The 20,726-nt window shown below is 42.7% G+C and overlaps 1 long non-coding RNA gene across 1 annotated transcript; it reads left to right on the forward strand.

Moving 5' to 3' along the window:
• Positions 1-496: 496 nt before the first annotated feature.
• On the forward strand, positions 497-7,217 carry LOC139702100 (uncharacterized). The gene is made up of 2 exons (XR_011704708.1): positions 497-787; positions 6,197-7,217. It is a non-coding gene; the product is annotated as an uncharacterized lncRNA (long non-coding RNA).
• Positions 7,218-20,726: the final 13,509 nt, after the last annotated feature.

A 20,726-nucleotide genomic window follows, 5' to 3' on the forward strand; every position in this document is an offset into this window, starting at 1 on the left:
AAACAAATTTGGCTATGGGACTTCTGTTTAAACCCTCAGTTTCCCCTCACAATGGTAACATGCTTATGAGAATCATATGAATTTGCTTTTCCTTTGCGAACACTGGTGGTTGAAAAGGAAAGGACGAGGGTGGGTGAGAGAGAACAGAGCGCTGGAGTGAATGGCCCTGTCATTCCCTCAGGCCCTGGTTCTCAAGCTTTAATTTTCACTGGAGAATCCTGTGTGGGGCTTGTAGAAGGGTGGATTCCTGGGTGTGCCAGCCGGTGGGAACCTGTGCCTTACTGTCCTGCTTTAATTGGCCACTGAAAATAAGTTCATGTAATCAATTCCAGCTGGGAAGTAAAGAAATGCAGTTTGCACATTCAGTGTCACGTTGTGCCAGTTGGTCCTTCTTTCCACACCGAAACTTTCTGTCCTCTAAGTGGGTTAGGGACATTCAGTTGCCCACCAAGGTGACCTGGACCGACCTGTAACAAAAGAATATCACCGTTGTCTTGGTTCGACTGGGAAAAGGCTGAATGTCCCATGTGACACTGTAGATGTCCTCAACACCCAGCAAAGGTCTGGAGTGCACACCTTGGGAATCTGAGGCGTTGCTGAAGCCTTTGTCAAAATCCACTGTGTGTTTGATTCTACAGTCTCACTTGTTCATCCACTTAGTAAATAGGTATTTAGTCCAACCATGTGCTGAAAGCCAGGATTGCTGGTGTTGACAACAAAGAAGACAGATGAGGCCCTGCACCTGTGAGATGATGTGTGTAGGTAGGCTCCGGTCACTCTAAAACAGGTGGGTCAGCTTTTATTGTAAAAATACAGAAAGCAAGGTTAAACAAAGTGTGAATTAATAAATTATTATAGGGAAAAGACCCTTTTAAGAATCAAACATGAAAAGAGACAAAACCTAGCTAGCCATATGGCAGGCTTCAGGTTTCCTTGGAAAGCCCCACCCTGGGAACTCCCACTGTCCTTATTTCCATGGTAATTACTTCTGTACCTTACCTCTATTCCCTCTCCACTGTGCACCCTCCAGACCAACACACAGCCCTTCCTGTTGTTGGCTGGTTGGTCTCACGTGTCTTTGAGGTCTCTTTAGTGCATTGGTTCCTCCACCAACCTCCACCCCATCCCCAGCCTTTGAAGTTTGTTTCTGATGGAAACTGGATCCTCTGTCTTGTGCACTGTCTTGTGGCTTCCTCAGCTGGAGTTTTGCGGGTTGCATTCCTGTGGTGAAGTCCAGCGTTTCCTTCAGTCTCCCACATTTCCTGCCCATGGATGGTTGATTTTAAAGCTTCATCATTTTTAGTTTTGGGTTTTCGGGGGACAACTTTTTCAAGGGTGGTGTCGAAGTCTTCATCAAAAGGGACACGGTATCTATGCCATCAGTAGCCATTTCTGCTCAATGCTTAGACCTTTACCGTTTTAAGGATGGAAAAGTGATGAAATTCTAGTTCAACTATATCTTCTTTATTGATTCGTGGGGCTGTCTGTACAGGGAAACATCTACCGTCTGATTACCCAGTGTTCAGATGTTATAGGAAAGGGAGCATGAATGCCCACCTCTCTCCCCTTATTTACCTTTTTCAAATCAGAGTTAGTTCCTTAGCATCTTTCAAGGGTGGTGGGATGGTATGTGTGATCATTTTATATGTGTGAAGGAATTCTGGTTCATATGTAGATTTGTGCAGAAAGTGTGCCTCTCAGCTTCCAAACCCTGCATACTTTATCCCTCAACAAGATGCCAAAAAGGTTGGGAAAGTAGATCAAAGTGTGAAAAGAATCCATAGAGAGTAACTCAACTTTTTAAAATTCAACCAGCTTTTTTCCTTTTCTTTGTTCTTTTCTTTTCTTTCTTTCTTTTTTTTTTTTTTTGAGAGCATACTACCTGCAAGAACTGAGCGAGGGACACAATGCTTTAAGCTGGGGGCTGCCTGCCTTCAGGGAGCTTGCTGTCCAGTAGGGAAACAAGACTTGTGCGAAATGAGAAGGGTGCTTCCCGTATGGCCCATGGTGGTAGGAGGTGCTAAGAACTGCAGCCGGCTCCCAGTCACCCAATGTCTTTGTCAGTTCCGGCTGTGATAACAAAATACCACACACTGTGTGGCTTTAATAGCTAACATTTCTTTCTCATAGTTCTGAAGACCCAGAAGTCCAAGATTAAGGCACTGGCTGAATCTGTCTAGTTAGGGCCCTCTTCCTGGTTAACTCTATCTGGTGAGGGCCCTCTTCCTGGTTTGCTGATGACCGCCTTCTCCTCACTTCTTCTCATGATGGAGAGAGAGACCCCGGGTCTCCTCCTCCTGCTGTAAGGGTACTAATCCCATTCACGGGAGGCCCATCCTCATGACCACATCATTTACCAAAGGTCCCACCCGCTAATCTCATCACATCAGGGATGTGCCAACATGTCAGGTTGGGGGAGGGCATAAACAAACCACCCCTCGTGTGTGCCAGTGCTGGTAGGAGATGTACCATCTGCTGAATGAAGCATCACTCTTTTGACTGATGCAGGTCATCCACAGACCTTCATGAGAAGTATTGTTCTGTTGTTCTAGCAAATTCAAATATTTTACAGTTGCTCAAGCTCATTCATCCATACACAAATTTAATCAATCTTTGCAACTATTGATTGCCTGATAGTTACACAGTATTTTCTAGGGACCCAAATTTCTTTTTAATGAAGTATTATTCTACTCTCAAGGAACAGATGTCAGCAGACAGAGAATTGGCTAAGCATATGATTTCAAGTGTCAAACATGTTTAAGAACTGAAACATTTTTTCAAGCAGCATTTACTAAGTCAGAATTTTCAGTAGTTTAGGTGAGTTTTTTCCTCTGCATTGATGAGAATTGTGGTATCGTTGTCTCTTCTTGAGAAAGGTGAGGTATGGCAGGAAAAGCCAAGTATCAAAAATGGGGAGAAGAAAATGTAAAAAACTGTCACCGTGGTAATTAGCAAACAGTGGGAGAAAATGCCTGGGACTGCTCTGGCCATTACACACTGCATTTTGTAGATGTAATTAATGTTCACACTCCTCGATGTTAGGAAAACAGACTAACCTCTATAGTACGTGTAGGTCTCACCCAGTCAGTTGAAGGCCTTAGAGCAAAGACAGAGGCTCCTCCAGGAGAAGGAATGCTCCCTTCGGACTGCAGTGTAGACATTCTGCCTGAGTCTCCAGCCAAGAGACTCAAGATAGTGGCATCTCTCTTATCTGAGTTTTACACTATCAGCTTGCTCTACAGATTCTAGACTTGTACTTCCCACAGTCCTATAAGTCATTTCCACAAAATCAATCTCCCTCTCCCCCACCCTACATTTATTTATTTATTTATTTATTTATACACACATTCAGTATACTGTATTAGCTAAAGGTTTCCCCAACACAGATTCAATAGGATATATTATATAATATAACTGTATATAATATATAACATAAAGAGAATATAATTCAATAACATATTATGACCAATAAGATATGATATAAACATAGTATGTGATATATAATATATATTTATAAGGCACATTATAACCAATAATATATATGATGTATATAATATTAACTATAGATAATATGGATACATATATCATATTGCTTTTATTTCTCTGGAGAATCTAACAGAGCAGGTATGGAAATTAGCATTCTATACATTTGATAGATAACCATAGAGAGGTTAAGAAACTTTCCCAAGGGTTCCCAAGAGGGTAAGTGGGAACCTTACGTTTCACATCCAGATCTGTCTGCCCACTGCCTTTGCTTTTCCTGCTGTGGACTGATGCTGGGAAGGGTAGTTGAAGGGCATGTGACCTTCAAGATCATTACATGAGCTGTTCTTGCCAGAAACGCTAATGCAGGCTAGAGTTTTCTCCATGAAGCAAAAAGACTAAATAAAAACAGAGTTCCCCAGGATGAAAGATTAGTCAATATATATATAAATTAATAAATACAGTTAATCACATCAATAGAATTAAGACCAAAAACCCCATTATCATCTCAATCAATGCAGAAAAGAATTTCAAGAAAATCCAGCAATCATTCATATTAAAATAGTGAAGAAGCTAGGGATAGAAGGTACTTACTTCTAAACTCAGGATGAAGACACTCATTCTCACCACTCCTATTGAACATTTTCCTTAAAATTCTAGCCAAAGCAATCAGGCAAGAGAAGAAAATCAAAGGGATATGAAGAGGAAAAGAACAAGTCAAATTATCTGTTCACTGATGACATGATTTTCTATTTAGAAGACCAAAAAAACTCCACAGAAGACTTAAGACTTAGACTCTTCTAGAGAATTGATAAATTCAGCAAAGTATCAGGATGCAAGATCAACATACAAAAAAAATCAGTAGTTTATTATATGCCAATAGTGAATCTGCTGAAAGAAATCAGGAAAGCAATTCCATTTACAATAGCTGAAAAAAAATACTTAGGAATAGATCTAATCAAGGAGGTGAAATAACTCTACAATAAAAATTATAGAAAACTGAAGAAAAAAATTTAAAAAGACTTAAAAAGATAGAAAGACCTTCAATGTTCTTGAGTAGGCAGAACTGATATTGTCAAAATGGCTGTATTATCAAAAGTGATACAATGCAACTCCCATCAAAATACCATTGAAATTCTTCACAGAACTGGACAAAAAGTCCTAAAATTCATATATAAGAATAAAAGATCCAGAATAGTCAAAGCAATCATGAGCAAGAAGAGCAACACTTAGAGACATCACATTACCTGGTCTCACATGATACTCAGAGCTATGGTATTGGCATCAAAATAGACATAAAGACCAGTGGAATAGAATAGAAGACACAGAGACAAATCCACCTGGATGAAGTCATTTGATACTAGAAAAAAGTGCCAAAAACATCCTTTGGAGAAAAAACAGCCTTTTAAATAAATGATGCTGGGAAAATTGGTCATCCATATGTAGAAGAATGAAACTAGATTGCTATCTCTCATCCTGCACAAAAATCTACTCAAAGTGATCAAGGACCTAAGAATTAGACCAGAAACACTACAACTGCTATAAGAAAGATAAGCTCAGCAATTCAAAATATTAGTGCTGACTTCCTTAACAAAACACCTAAAGCTCAAGAAACAAAAACAAGCATCAATATGTGAGATGTCATCAAATTAGAGATCTTCTGCACAGAAAATGAAACAATTCAGAGCATGGAGAGAGAGCCTACAGAAAATGGGAGAAAATCTTTGCCAGGTACTCCTCTGATTGATAGGGAATTAATATCCAGAATATGTAAGGAGATAAAAAATCTTAACACCATAAAACAAATAATCAATAAATGGTCGAATGATCTAAGTAGACATTTCTTAGAAGAAATACAAAGAGCCAATAACTACATTAAAAAAATCTCACCATTAGATATCAGGGAAATGTAAATCAAAACAATAATGAGATTTCATCTCACTCCAGTTAGAATGGCAATCATCAAGAAGACAAATAGATTATTGGCAAGGAAGTAGACAAAAACGTCTACTTATACTTTGTGGTGGGACTACAATTTAGTGCAACCATTTTGTAAAACAGTGTGGAGATTCCTTAAAAGACTAAGAATGTAAGTACATATGACCCAGCTATACCACAGCTTGATATTTATACAAAACAAATAAAATCAGCATACTCTAGTGATACATGCATACCAATGTTTGTAACAGCATAATTCACAACAAATTAAGTTATGGAACAAGTGTAGGTACTCACCAATTGACAAACGGATGAGGAAAATGTGATACACACACACACACACACACACACACACACACACACACAATGGAGTTTTACTCAGCCATGAAGAAGAATGGAATTACATCATTTGCTGATAAATGGGTGGAACTGGATGATATCATATAAAATGGAATAAGCCAGACTCAGAAAGTCAAAGGTTAAGTGTTTTCTTTTATAAGTGGAAGCTAGAGAGAGAGAGAGAATGAATTAAAAAGGAGATATCACAGAAATATGAGGGAGACCAATAGAGTAGAGCGAGCAGAATGGGGAGAGGGAGAAAGGGAGGAAGGGGAAGGTACCGGGGAATGAGGTTGATCTAATTATGCCCTTGGGTATGCACAGTCTCACTATTATGTATAATTTTTTTATTGGTGTATTGAATTACAACACACCAATAAAAATAAAGCCAACTTTCCAGGCCAATCCTGACCTTTCCTTTCTTCTTGCACCTCAGGCTTCTCCCATCTACTTCCTCAGAGAACTGCCATGATTGGAATGCTGTGCAGAACAGACGTCGCCTGCCGTTGACTGGCCCATGGAAGGGCCTCTGCCTTCACAGGCTGTGCAGCTCCAGCCGTTTATTATAAAAGCAGCTGCCCATTTAACATTGCACCTGCCACGTGCCAGGTGTTCCCCACTCTACCTGTAACCCTCATGGCAGTCCTGTGTCAGTTGTCACAGCAACATGATGTCCTCTCAGCTAGGCAGCCTTCCTTCATCTTGCAACAACGCCTCTGGCCATGCACGGATGGCCTCCCAGCCTCCCTGCCATGTCCTCTCTTAATTGCATCAGGAGAGAGCCCTGCTCCTTCTCTTGTGGGTTGACTATGTGAGTCCATTTAGGCAGCCCAGTGAGGAAAGCAGGGAGCAGGTCTCTAGTGACTCCAGCCACGCTGTCCCATCCCTGTTTTGAAGGTGGGGAAGGGAAACCTCAGAGCAGAAGACTGGCCTGCCTGTGATATGCTCAGTGATGGTGGAGCAGGGCTTCTTCCACCCCAGATCTCCAAAGCTCCTGTGCCATTGCCTCCTCACACCCTCTCTGCAAAGCTTCTCCAAGCTGCTATCTACCTAGCCACTTCCAAACGACTGAGATGCAGAATGATCTGTCTGTGCTGCAGGGGATGCCAACTACCACCCCAAGAGGAATCCCCCTGCTGCTCACAAGGCAGCAGACGCTGACACCTGCCAACTTGGCAGACTTTGCCTCGATGCCACATCTCCCTACCAGGCCTTGATGAAGGTCTGATCATGTATTTTTTAAAAATCCATCCCACTGTGCTGGCTGTGTCCCCTCCATCTGTCCCATGCTGGGTGAAATCTGCTACAGCTGCAAGCTACACCTGCTAGGGAGCCAGGCCCAGTACCCTGGGGCAGGGGCACTTCAGCAGGTGCATGCAAAACCTGGCAACCTCTTTGCAAAAAATTTCTTCTCCTATTGTAGCCTTAAAGGAAATAAAAACAAAGAAAAAACGAAACAGCTGGAGAAAAACACAGGCTGGTGTATCAGGACTTGGATTTTCAACACCAAAGTGAGTCATTTTACATTTGCCTAGTGAAGAGGGAGGGCGCCCCACTCCTCCAGCCCCCTCCAAATCAAACAGCTACCTTTGTGTAGGTGAGACTAAAGTTCAGGCTGAAAATGATCTGCTGTTATTGGGGAGGTGTTAGCTGAAACACAGTCCCAGCGGGTCTGTTTTCTTTCCTTTTTTCTTTTTCTTTTTTTTGTAAAAGGAAAATTCAAGGAGCACATTCCAGAACCTTGCACCTTCCCAACTTCCTGCTTTCTTCTCCCCCTGAGTGGCATCCTTTGAACACCAGCATAACAGACAGCTTGATACTCCGAAGCCAGACTTGGCCCTGGGCTGGGCTGGGCTGAGCCCCAGCTATTTCTCTGCTGGGTCTTTGGACCAGCAACTCACCATTCTAAGTCATCATCTCCAAGTCCTCAAATAGGACTCAATGTCGCCTCGTTCTTGGCATTTTTATGAGAATTAAACAAGTCCATGCAGGCAAAGCACGTCGCATTTAACACAGTGCTAGACGCAAGGCGAGCTCTTTCAAAGCGGGCTCTCCTTGCTTCCTCTTCTTCTTACCTTTGTGGCCGTGGTAATAGCAAGGTTAATAGTGGTAGCAGTGCCAGTTCCTGGGACCTTGGGGGATTTCTCAGTTGGTGGATGACTACTAGAAGGGAGAGCGGAATGAGGTCAATCCAGCTAAATAAATAATTTCTTCCAACATTTAACAGAAGGCAGAGTGGTACAAAGACAAAAGCGTGGATTTTGAAGTCAGCAGATGTAGGCAAGCCGAAGACACAGAATTGAGGCTGTTCCGTTTCCAGCTTTGTGATTTTGGACCTGTCACTCAGTTCCTTTGGCCCTCCTGCTTCTCATCTGTGTAGCAGGCATGAGTTCATGTCTGTGGCCTTCTCTGAAGTGCTGGCTGAAGTATCCGTGTCACAGGGACTTAAAGAGTGGCAGGAGAAAATAGCTTCTCTAATTCGATTTACTTCATTTTGAAAGTGATTCAGCATCATTTTATTTAAGTAAAAAAGAAAATTCAAGTAAACACAAGTTAAAAAAATATGACCCAGCATCTCACAATGTATGAGAAGCTAACCACGACAGACAGCTTGATGAATATCCAAGAAGGCTCCTTGGATGTGGGCTGATAGGGGACCAAGGCAGGCCACGGAGAGAGCAGTGGATGGAGAAGCTGCCGCCATCTGGGGTCAGTCACGTCGCCATTGCCTGCTGGAAGCAGATAGCTCCACCAGATGACAGGTCCAGCTCCCTGCCATCAGCTGTCACAGTGCACCAATGTCACCCCACGCTACCCTCAAAATAGGGGCAAGCTGGCCACATAATGAAATTCAGTTTTGAAGACACCCTGTCTGAAGGGGAGCAGGACCTATGGTGAATCTGGGGCACGCAGTTGGTCACCACATTCTCCCTGCCTCCCTCCCCTCCCTGTTCTTTCAGTGCTCAGCCCCAGGTTTGTTCTGTGGCTGGTGCAGCTTACAGGCACAGTCCAATGGGTGAAAGAGGTGGTGACAAAGAGGTGGTGATGTCAATGTGATGAGCAGTGACATCTGGGCAGCCCTCCCCTCCTCTGCTTGGTAACAGGCGGACACTTCCCAGGTGTCCTCTGCACTGCTACAGCACTCAGACCACAGACCTGTGTCCAGGGCCTATCCTTCTTCATGACCACCACTCCAGAGAGGCCACTTCAATGTGGTTATCTCTTTAGTGCCTAACAGGCCTGCTGCAGGGTACTTAGTGAATAATGACCAGATAGATGCAGTTGAAATGATGTAAGACCTGGTGGTATCCAGTGGACATCTGTTATCATTGCGTGTGTTGCCCTTGGAATGTTTGTGTCCTCCCAAACTCAGGCTGACATTTCATGGCCATTACAATAGGATGAAGAGGTAGGACCTATAAGAGGTGGGTAGGCCACAAGGACTTCACCCCAAGCCTGGGACTAGTGCTCTTATAAAATGGCCCACTCCTGCTCTCTCTTGCCCTTCCACTGTTCCTCATGGGATGATGCAGGAAGTCGCCCTTTACTAGCTGCCGTCTCCCTCCAATCTCGGACTTCCAGCCTCCAGAACTGTGAGGCAGCACATGTCTGTTCATTATAAATTATCCAGTGTGTAGAATTGTGTGATAGCAGCACAAAATGGTCTAAGACACACAGTATCCCTTCCTCTCCAATTCTGGTTCTTATAATGTTCTTTCTTTGGGCAATTATCCCTTTTGGGGGAATTCTGGGCTGATGAGCTCAGACCCAGACCCCAAGGACAATGGAAGCATGGGATGCAATGTTGGCCAACCAGATTCTCTTTCTTTTCTCACCTCTCTGGGGGATAGGAGGTGATTAGAGGAAGACCAGGAATGGGGTATATGCTCTCCTGCTGATGGGGTCCCCAAAAACCTAGTTGACCATGTCTTTCATAGAATCCCTGAGGAAACTCAGAGTCTTTTGAATGGATTCCTTCTTCTAATTTAAGTTGGTCAGAACACATTAATCTTTCCTGCTACCAAATACATGCACACACACACACACACACACACACACACAATTATACCTTCTTAAAAAAATTTAATTGAGCCAAAAAATATATAACATAAGGTTAGACACTTAAAAGTGTACAATTCAGTGGCATTTAGTAGAGTCACAGTGTTGTGTACCCCCTTCATCAAGTTTTCTTTGATGGAGAAAACTTTTTATTCACTCCAAATGGCACCTGTACTCATTAAGAGTTGCTCTCCATTCTCCCTCCCTAGGGCCCAGCACCTGCTATTTTTGTTTCTATCTCTGGATATTTCTATTTTCCACATTTCGTATAGTTGGAATCATGTACTCTGGCTTTTGTGTTGGTTTGTGTCACTTCTCGTGATGTTTTCAAGGTTCACCCACATCCTAGCACGTGTCAGCATTCATTTCTAGTAAGGTTGAGTAATATTCCACTTTGTGGATATACCACATTTTGTTTATCCATTCGTCTAGGGATGGCATTGCTTGTTTCCACCTTTTATATATCACGAACCTTTCTGAAAGGCAAGGGTGAAGTATGGCTTTAGCCGGTAAAGAAAACGGGAAGGAATTCGGAAGGAAAGGGAGCAGCTTGTTTCAGGGCATAGGATTCTCCTTCCTGATCTCCCTCTTTCCCCTCTTTCAGGGAACCAGCTGGCTTCTGCCTGAGCGGCAGCTGGAGTCATCTTCTTCAACACGCCCCAATCTCTCTTCTTGCCTGTTAAAAAGCCCTCATCCCACCTTCCATTTCCCTTGTTGCCTACACTGTGGCCATCACCGGCCCCTGTCTGTCCTTAAAACACACCAAACTCACTCCACCTTGGGCCTTTGCACCTGTGGAACTGTTCATTATAAATTATCCAGTGTGTAGAATTGTGTGATAGCAGCACAAAATGGTGTCACCTCCCTGAACTTCCCAAGGCCAGCTTGCTTTCATCCTACAAATGCCACCTCCACAGAGAGGTCATGCCGACCACCCTAGGTGTGTCCCCCCCCACCCGACCCCGTTCATCCACACCACCCCAGGTCACCTACCTACCTCATTATCAGAAATAATCCCTCTTGTTCATTGGCAATGAGTGACTTTTGTGGGAGCCCCTTTGTTATGTTTTTAATATATGATTCGTCTGCTGTTTCCTCTTTTCACTAGACCAGAAGCTCCAAGAATTTGTTGAGTCACCAGTAAAAAAAGTGGTGCCTGGCATAGAAAGAATTCAACAGATAATTGTTTAATGAGCAGATGGTTGGGCAGGACCCACTGAAGAACTGGCAAGAAATATATTGTGTCTGGTGCAGAGAAAGAAACTCGAGTGGCCCAGAGTTGGAGGGTTGACTGTGTCCCGATTTTCCAAGATGCCCTACTGAGAGCAGTCTCATTCTAATTTAGCTTCAGAAATTCTCTGATGTGATTTTTTTTTAAATAGAACTGAAAGGACTTGAATGTTTTCTAATGTTTCTGTGTCAGAGTCAGCATAGAAATCCTAGAAGGAGTTGCCCTTGAGAGGTGGTTTTGCAAGAAGGAGATAATATAGTGGTTGGGAGGAATCTGATTTTTTTTTTCTTAATATGCTGTGTGGCTTTAGAAAAATTTCCTAATTTCTCTAAAGTTCAGGTTTTTTATTGGTAACAATGGAATGTATTGGAGGATAAAAGTTCCCCATGGTCTATGACAAAATGTGAGGCGGGTTGTGCATACTTACTGAAGTTTCACCCTCAGAATCTCCCTGTATTCTGTTGTGCTATGAGGATGATAGGGACTATTATTCTCATTTCACTATTGAGAGATCAAGAGGGTAAGCCAATTGTCAACCACTGGAGGAACCAAAACGAGGGTCCCAGTTGTGTCTCCAAGTCCAGGGCTTCCTGCCTACCTCACTGGAAAGTTGTGATGATTATTGGTTGTTAGCACATGCATTCCGTTTCCTCTCCTGTGCTGCTTGTATCACTAGTCCACTGTCCGTCTCTCCTCCCCTGAAACCTGTGCGGAGCTCATGACACCAGGTGCATTGCACTACCCTGGGAGACTGGAAGCACCTCTTCCTAGGAGAAACTCTTTGCCTCTTCCTCTCTCCACAGCAACTCCTGCCATTCCTCTTGGGGATCTCAACATGCACACAGATGTCCCCTTTAACACTCAGTCTATCAGTGTCTTTCTTTGCTTTTTATTTTTGAATTAAAAAAAAAAGCTTTATTGAGTTGTAATTTATTTAACATTCGTTTGTTCAAATAGTATAATTCAATGATTTTTAGATTTACAGAATTATGACTGCAGTCTAATTTTAGGACATTTTAATCATCACAGAAAGATCCTTTCCACCATTTATGGGCTCTTCTGGTTCTGTTTTCTCAGCTCCAGAGTTTTCTGATATACCTCTGTCTCTGTGGGTTTTCAGGAATTTCATATAAATGGAAGCATGCACTATGTGGCCTTTGTGTCTGGGTTCTTTCATTTAGCATAATGTTTCCAAGTTTCACTTTTTTGTAATATGAATTGCTGTCTCATTTCTTCTTTTGTTATTATAATATTCTATTATATGGATATACCACATTATTAAAATTGGTAGATATATGTTGTTACAACTCCTTGGTTATCATGAAAAATGTCAATATGAAATTGATGCACAAGACTTTGTGGGGATGTATGTTTTTTGGATGGGGCCTAGGAAGTGAGTTGCTAGGTCACATGGTAAAAGTGTGCTCAATTTTTAAAGACAATCCTAACTGCTTTCCACAGTGGGTACACCATTTTCCCTCTTACCCCTGGTGTGTTAACACTCCAGTGTCTCCATGTCCTCACCAACATTTGGTGATGTCAATTTTTTGATAATAGCTGACTCTGGGTGTGAAGTGAGATGTCATTGTGGTTTCACTTTGGTTAATGGTGTTAAAGATATTTTCAGGTACTTCCTGTCTGGCCACTCACTTTCTTTACTGCCTTCCCATTTATAATCTTGTCTTTTACCCCAAATCAGCCATATACTCTCACAGTTCAACCCTAGAGCTCATCATGTCCAGCCAGTGGACCACCTACAATATTGATTTTGAGCTTCACCCTCTTAACCATTACCATATTCCCAGCTCATTCCCTCTTCAACTTCCAAATTTTTCAACCTTATTGAAATCAAATTCCATGAACCATGGCATCTTGTCACTTGCCTTCTGTCGTGTCTTCATTTGTGCCCTTACTGAGCTTGAATTCCATGGACTAGCATGACATAGATTTTCTTGCACCTCTTTCCATTCACTGCGCTTTCCTGGCAAAATGACAGGCTGAACATGGCTTGAGATAAAGCACATAACAAGACATTTCTTTAGGTTCACAACCATAGAGAAAGACAGAGCAAGAGCAATGAAATATTTTCTCCTTCCAATTTTTCTTCTTTTTTTCTCTTCTCTATATAATCTTGCTCCAACTCTCTGCAACTTTCTTTTCACTTTCTCTCACTTTGGTTAATGGTGTTGAAGATATTTTCAGGTACCACAATGACATCTCACTTCATACCCAGAGTCAGCTATTGTCAAAAAGATTGACATCACCAAATGTTGGTGAGGACATGGAGACACTGGAGTGTTCAGTGTATGGGTGAAGTTGCACAAAAGATACAGTGCTGGATTCAGCTGGTTCTCAATGTCTCCTCTATTTCCTCCCATCCTCTTTCATGGTTCTGTACTCAGAGGCCACCCAGCTCTTTCCTTTACCCCTCCTGCCTCTCTCACTGGCATGATAGACTTAGAGTCACCAGTGCAGGATGCAGTTCTGTCTAGAGTTGCTGATGTGCCAAACTTTTATTGCTGGAAGCTGCCCCTTTGTATTTGAGATGGGAATAGGCAGTACTTAGTTATTTGGGTTGGAACCATCTTAGATTCTCCTTAGATTCTCCCTATTACTTCTGCCCTCACATGATTGGTTCAAGTGGATACTTCTTTCTTCCAGGGAAATAGGGAAAATAAGAAGTTAGAACATGATATTCCCTGATAAGATGGAGACTGGTGAGTGGACCTGGGTAGGAATTGGAGGGGAGCCAGGATTGAAACAGAGGCTCTGCACAGGACGATGATGAGGTGCTACGAAGTGGGAGCCTGTGGAGTCCCTGTGCCAGAGTTGTATTTTGGCTGTGTGATGACTATGATGTCTCAATACGTGGACGTCAGAAATATTGCTTGGTATGCTTGCATTTGTCTGTACTGCTATCCTCCCTTCCTTGATCAACATCTATTATTAGAACAAACCATTTAAGAGATGTGCCTGGTTCCACTCAGTTCTGCAAAACTGCCAGCCCTGAAGTTCACTCTGAGTTGAGCTACTCCAACCTCCTCTTTTATTGATGAGAAAATTAGGGTCCAGAGAGGAGGAAGTGAAGGAAATGCATGCACTGAGGTCACTGGGAGGGTTAGGCATATTTTTGACACAATGTCTTACTAAAAAATAACTGTTTCTTTTTATGCCTTAGAGGGCCATCTTTGAGTTCTCTACCTCACCTCTGATTCAGCAATCAGCAAGTCCTACTGGCTCCCTGTCCCAACCACCAACTTATACAGCATTTACCACATCTCACTATTCCCACTGCCAGGGCCATCCCTTGACCCTGTTAGCCTCCACACTGGTCATCTGCATCTGCTCTCACCTCTCACCTGGCTCCCTACTCTTTACTTTCTCAGACAGCAGCCTGAAGGGTATCTTTAAAAGTCAATCACATTACATCACCCTCTTATTTAACCCAGGCACTGGATGCTCATTGTTCCAAAATGATCTCTGAACATTGTGATATGGACGGCAAGGGACTTATCTTTTACCTGGTTCTCTCTGAGGTTTCCTCTGGGCCTACTCACCATCTCACTCATCATCCCCCAGCCACAAAGGCCTTCTCAAACTTTTCAAACTCATCTTGGTTATTAACATTATCCTGCTATAAAAAGAACCCAGGGACCTTGGAGAATGATTGATTCTAGGACTGGGGGTATGAAATGTACAACAGGAGCTTGAGTCAACCTGTAGTGCTACAAATTAAGAACATGTTAAAAACAAAACAAAACATAAGAACACAATGATGGATAAAATGACATAGAAATCAGCTAAAAAAAAAAAAAAAAAACCTCCCAATGTCCAAACATGAACTCATTTAAGCAACAAAGTAAAATTATATTGTATGCCCTACCCAAGGTACAAAACAAATATCCACCATACTGGAAATAAGTAAACAGAGGAGAATAGAACAATCTCCTGTGCAGAAGTTCAATCACCTACAGTCAGCCCATGTTCAGGGGGACGGGATATAACTCCCCACTCCTCCAGTGTGAGCTGTACAGAGGGATGTTCTTCTAGAGAGTGCATAATGAAAAGGAGTAGTGGGGAGGGGGTGGAAAACATTAGGAGCAGAAATCTGACATATAGTCCTTCAGCCAGTGATCGAGGCTAACATCAACAATGATACAATAGAGCCTTGGTGTAATGAAAATGTCACCCCAGCTCTGCAGTCTCCCTCTCAGAACCATCCCCCAAGTTCAATCATGAGAGAAGCTGTGGGCAGTCCCAACTGAAGAACATTCTACAAAATAGCCTGACCAGTGCTTCTTGTCCAAGTCATCAAGAGGGAGAAAAGAGTGACAATCTGTTCTAGCCAACAGGGCCCTGCGGAGACAAGACATGCACTATGGCATCCTGGATGGGATCCTAGAGGAAAAGAAGAACATTAGGTAAAAGCTAAGGAAATCTAAATAAAATATGGACTCACTTTGCAATAATGTATCAATATTGATTATCTAAATTTAACAAATATACCATACTGATATAAGATACTCAGAATGGGTCAAACTGGATATGGAACATAGGAACTCTCTGCATACTCTTTGCAATTTTTATGTAAATCCTTTAAACTGAAAGTCTATAAATCTAGATTTTTTTGGAAAATCTAAATATTCTAATTTTAATTTTAAAAAAAATGCCCCAATAATGCAAGTAACTTCTCTAATGCATATTAAGCAATTTTTTTTAAAAAAAGGGCTCTATTCATGGAGAATGGTGACAACGTCTGTTGATTTTTAAAAAGCATATCTTAGGGTCATGAATAAGAATATATTCTTATTTTAATAAAAACAAAATAAAATGGGACTAAATTGGAACGAGCATAAATGAGTGTGAAAGACACAGAAAACTGTTAACAACGTTAGTTTCAGAGCATGCTGTTGCATTGGTGGGATGACATTATTAACTTTTCCCCTCTTATCTTTGTATTGTGCACATGGTAAAATAAATATAAATCTCTCTAAAATGTTCAAAAGTCAATGAACTGGTAGAACAGACCCAGATAGTTCTGATCAGTTTGGGAGCTGAGGCTCCAGTTCTCCCTGCTCTATGGGGTTTGCATTTCAAGTACAAACAAGAGCAGCAGCTGGCATTGGTAAGTGCTTCGGAGCTTCCAGACCCCTTTGCAGGGAGGCTTTCATCTGGTGCCCATGTAACTCTTAAGATAGAATTTATTATCACCCCAATTGACAAAAGGGGTAAAGAGCTGTTCAAGGCTGTTTTAGTCAGCTTTTTCACTGCTATGACTAAAAGATGTGACCAAAAAAAATTGTGGAGGAGGAAGAGTTTATTGGACAGCTCATGGTTTCAGAGGTCTCAGTCCATAGGAGGCCAGCTCCATTCCTCAGGGCTCTAGATGAGGCTGAACATCATGGCAAAAGAGTGTGGCAGAGAGAAACAGCTCACAGGATGATCCGGAAGCAGAGAGACTCCACTTGCCAGATACAAAATATATACCCCAAACCCACGCAGGCAATGCCCACCTCTGTTAGAGTCGGTAAACAAGTCAGGATGGCGCCTGGCATTTTGCCAGGGGAAGTGGTTTGTGAAGTAACGCCAGCGAGCCACTAAGTGTGGAGATTCCTGATTGGTTGACTGCTGTATCTAGTTTATGCTAATTAAGGTAAGCTGTGTGGAATGTATAAATATCCCTCCGGTCCTCCAATAAACGGCTCCCTCTCCTGCTGTATCAACGTACACAAGTTGTTCGTCACCCCCCTGATTATTTTGCTGCAGCCGGACTGCAGCACACCTCCTCCAGCCACACCCCACCTGCCTTCAGTTCCCACTCAGTCAATCCCATCAAAGGATTGATTCACTTATTGGATTAAGGTTCAAACAGCTCAATCATTTCTACTCTAAACTTTCTTGCATTGTCTCACACATGAGCTTTTAGGGGACACTCACCTCCAAACCATAGCAGAGGACGTTCCCAAGCTTTCTCAGTGCATCATTAGAACAAGAAATGAATGACCTGATGTCTTCCCCTTGTGCCTTGCTTCCCCTCATGACCTAGAGACAAGCACCTCCTTATAGTCTCTACAGCAGACTATGGAGAACTATTTTTGAGCCAGATTCAAAATCTTCTAGAGGAAACAGGCCATATTAACTTCAATTATCTTGAATTGAAATCCTAATGACACTGAGAAGAAGACTTGGTTCCTCTCCTGTATGGTAATATGTATCCACCAATCCTTTAGCCAGTACCTTTAACATAAGCAACCTTGAGGATATTAATAGGACTCCTTTCAGTTATAAGTGGTGTCTAACTGGAACTGGCTTGAGAAAAGGAAGATTAATATTTTCTGTGTACAGAAAGCCCAGGGTCCACCTTTAGGTACAGCTTGGTCCAGATGTGTGTTCCATGTCCTCAGGGCTCTCTCCTGACTTCTTCGTCCTCCTCTTCCATATGCTGGCTTCACTCTTAGGTGGGCTCCTCTACTGACATGACCAGAGAGCCACCAGCAACCTCCCCAGAAATAAGTGTCTCCAAGAGTTCTAGGAAGAGTCTCCGTGTGATGCTCTTTGGTTGTTACCACTTCACCTACTGGCCTAGCGGGTCCTGTTTCCACCCTGAGCCAAATGCTGGGGCCAGCAGAGGGCAGAGTTCTTATTGGCCAGACCTTAGACAGGCTGCTAGACTATAGCCTGAAGGAGGGGTCAGTCACACCAAGACCACATGACATGGAGAGGGAAGCTCCTTGGTGAAACTTGGGGTGCCGTTACCAGAAGAAGAAAGAATGGATGCTGAGCAGGCAGAGCCAAGAGATGCTTTCTTCCCTGAAGGTTAAACACTGCCCATAGGGAACCAGATGTCTAGATGACCAGGTTGGGAAATAAGTATGAGGTGAAAGAGAAAGTACCCACCTGGTTGGAATCCACTGTGTCTGACTACAGTCCTAAGCACTTCCAATACCCAAGTTGGATGTATTCAGAGCTACATTTTACCAGGTAGAAACTTTTAGAATTGTCCAGTCAAGTAACTTGCCCAAAGCCACATAGCTTGTAACAATTTCAAACCCAGATTTGGGGCAAAAGGTTATTCTTTGCACTAAATCATGAATTAGGGGGAAGAAAGAAAGAAATGTGTGTGGCTGTGGAGTAGATATCAGAAGGTTACATTTTTACATTACTTCAGCTTATCTGAAGTAGTTTAGCATTCTAATAAAGTAGTGATTTAATTTTCTATATGATTTTCACCTGGCTTAAATGTCCGAAAAAAAGTGAAGAAGACCATGCAGTTTCTGGAAGACCATGTCTGTTAGTGTTTGATGGATTCTGCAGAAAACTAGCATACAGTTAACACAGGCAAATAGGGAAACCCAAAGCAGTGTAATTCAGTGATTGAGGCTTTGAGCTTTGGGGTCAGAGATGAGTTCAGGCCCTAGGATCTCCAACTTGGCACATTACCCATCCCCTAATCTTCCTTTCCCTCATCAGTAGACAGGGACGACCATGCAAGCTGCTTTGGGCAGGTGACGATTCAATAGGAGAATGCATTAGGAGCTCAATGAAGGTGTCAGTCCACTGCCAATGACAGAACTGTTCAGCTGCCCATTAAGAGGGGAAAGGAGGCAGCCCTTACTTGGGAAGGAATCATCAATTAAGGAAAAGCTCTCTGGCTGAGTCACCCCAGAGGGTGACAGTGACACTGCCATTATGCTGAAAGCAAACTTCTGCAGGGCACCCAGCTATCTTTGTTGGATAACTAATAGCTCAAATGTGACCAGTGTTGTATGTAGGAACAGCAAGTAGGAGACAGGAGGAGACATCACAAACGGAACACATGCAGAATCTGATTTCACACCATCAGGCCCAATCCTTGGGCAGCCTTCCACCTCCCCCTTTCTCGTTTCAGTGAACCAAATCCAGGAGAAAGGAGGAGGCAGACAGGATCCCCCCACCCCCGGCCAATAGGATTCAGGACTCTTCTCCCAAAGCTTCTGAAATATGCCGGCTTCTCTCCATCACTGTCCTCCCCCTGTCCAGCTGCCGCACGGTGCCTTGCTATCCACTCCAGAAGCTTCTCTGCTGCTCTCCCTGCTCCTTGTCCCTCTCTCACTCCAACCCACCACCATCCACATTCCACTCGGCAACTAAAATCTTTTCAAGACTTGAATTTGAAAAAAATCACCTCCAAACCACGTGAAGTTTCTGATCTCGATTGGAATAACACCCTGCCTCTTTACAAATACAACTATCTTCATCTCTGCCAATCCCTGGCATCCCTCCTTGCTCCCTGGTCTCTCCATGCCAGCTTCCTCTTTCTGTTCCTTCTTCAGGAGGCCAACTGTCCCCACTCTGAGAGCTTTTGCATTTCTCTTTCTCTGGGAAAAACCTTCCCACAGCTCTTACCTGTTTCCTTCTCACCCTCAGGTCTCACTGCACATGTCACCTCTTCAGAGAGGCTCTTGATCACCTACTCTGACCAAAGTAGCCTTCCCACCATTTACTCAGCACTCCCCTCTCCTGTCACAGCCGGCAGCATTGACTGAACCATTTTGCGTAGTATTTATTTGCTTATTATTTGTAACTCTCATGAATAGAGAGGTCCCAGGATGGCCTAAACCTTTTCAGTGTTGGTTCCTATTCTGTCTCCAGCTACAGGAAACTCAGTACTCTTTGCTGAAAGAAAAACCAAGCTCATGGATTAATGGGACCCTCATGTCCACCTACACCATGCAACTTTATACCAACTGCATCTTAGATGCACGCACTCACATTTACACAGGCATGTATTCAGAGTTTGATCACTACACACTCTACACATGTATTAAACTATTACAGTATACCTCAAATGTATGTACAGATATTATTTGTCTATTTTTTAAAATGCTGATTCTTATTTAAAAAAAAGAAAAAAAACCAGACTTTGTAATAGATGATGTCAGTTCTCCTCATTCATATAAGCCAAATCTTGAGACTACAATTTCCCTCTAAGCTGGAATGGACAACTTTTAATTCCCAAAGATCTGTGGGCAAAGCCTCTCTCTGCTTTTAGGACACATGATGCCCAGCAGAGCTGGGTGACAAGGAAGGTTGAGACCCCATTCAGCAGCTGCCACCAAACTTGAGAAGGTTTGATTGATACGTCAAAATCTTTTCACAAAGAACATAAATCAAAGAAGATGACTGACAGCAAAGTAAACATTTTAGAACTACAGTAATTAGGAATATATTAGCAATTAAAATAAACTTATTATCATTAGCAAAATTGGCAGTTACTTTCGATTTCCCTGGGGGCCTCATTTCAAGTTTATCCTCGTAGATTATATTAGGAAGGATTAATGTTTTCAGAGATACGGTTTTAATTTTTGTGGATCTCATTTACTCCTCTCCCTATCGGCAGTTACTTGAGCTCAATGTTTCTCAAATAATAAACATGTGGACACCAGGGTTTCTATGCACTAGCCCCAGGTGTTCAACATTGAAACTGAATAAAGCTGTTGTTTGCTCATTTCTCAGAGAAAATTAAATTTTTTTAAAGTTTTTTTTTTCCTTTCCTAATTCTTTTTCAGGCCTTCAGCACCTGCCACCACTTGTCTCTTAGGAAGAGCCAGAAAATGACAAAAACATTGAACCTGACCAAGGGAAAACCTGGGACAGTGCGTTGCTCAGCTTGGACCGTGGTCCTACATAGGGACAT

This window comes from Marmota flaviventris, chromosome 15, assembly GCF_047511675.1.
Source record: "Marmota flaviventris isolate mMarFla1 chromosome 15, mMarFla1.hap1, whole genome shotgun sequence".
Taxonomy (NCBI): domain Eukaryota; kingdom Metazoa; phylum Chordata; class Mammalia; order Rodentia; family Sciuridae; genus Marmota; species Marmota flaviventris.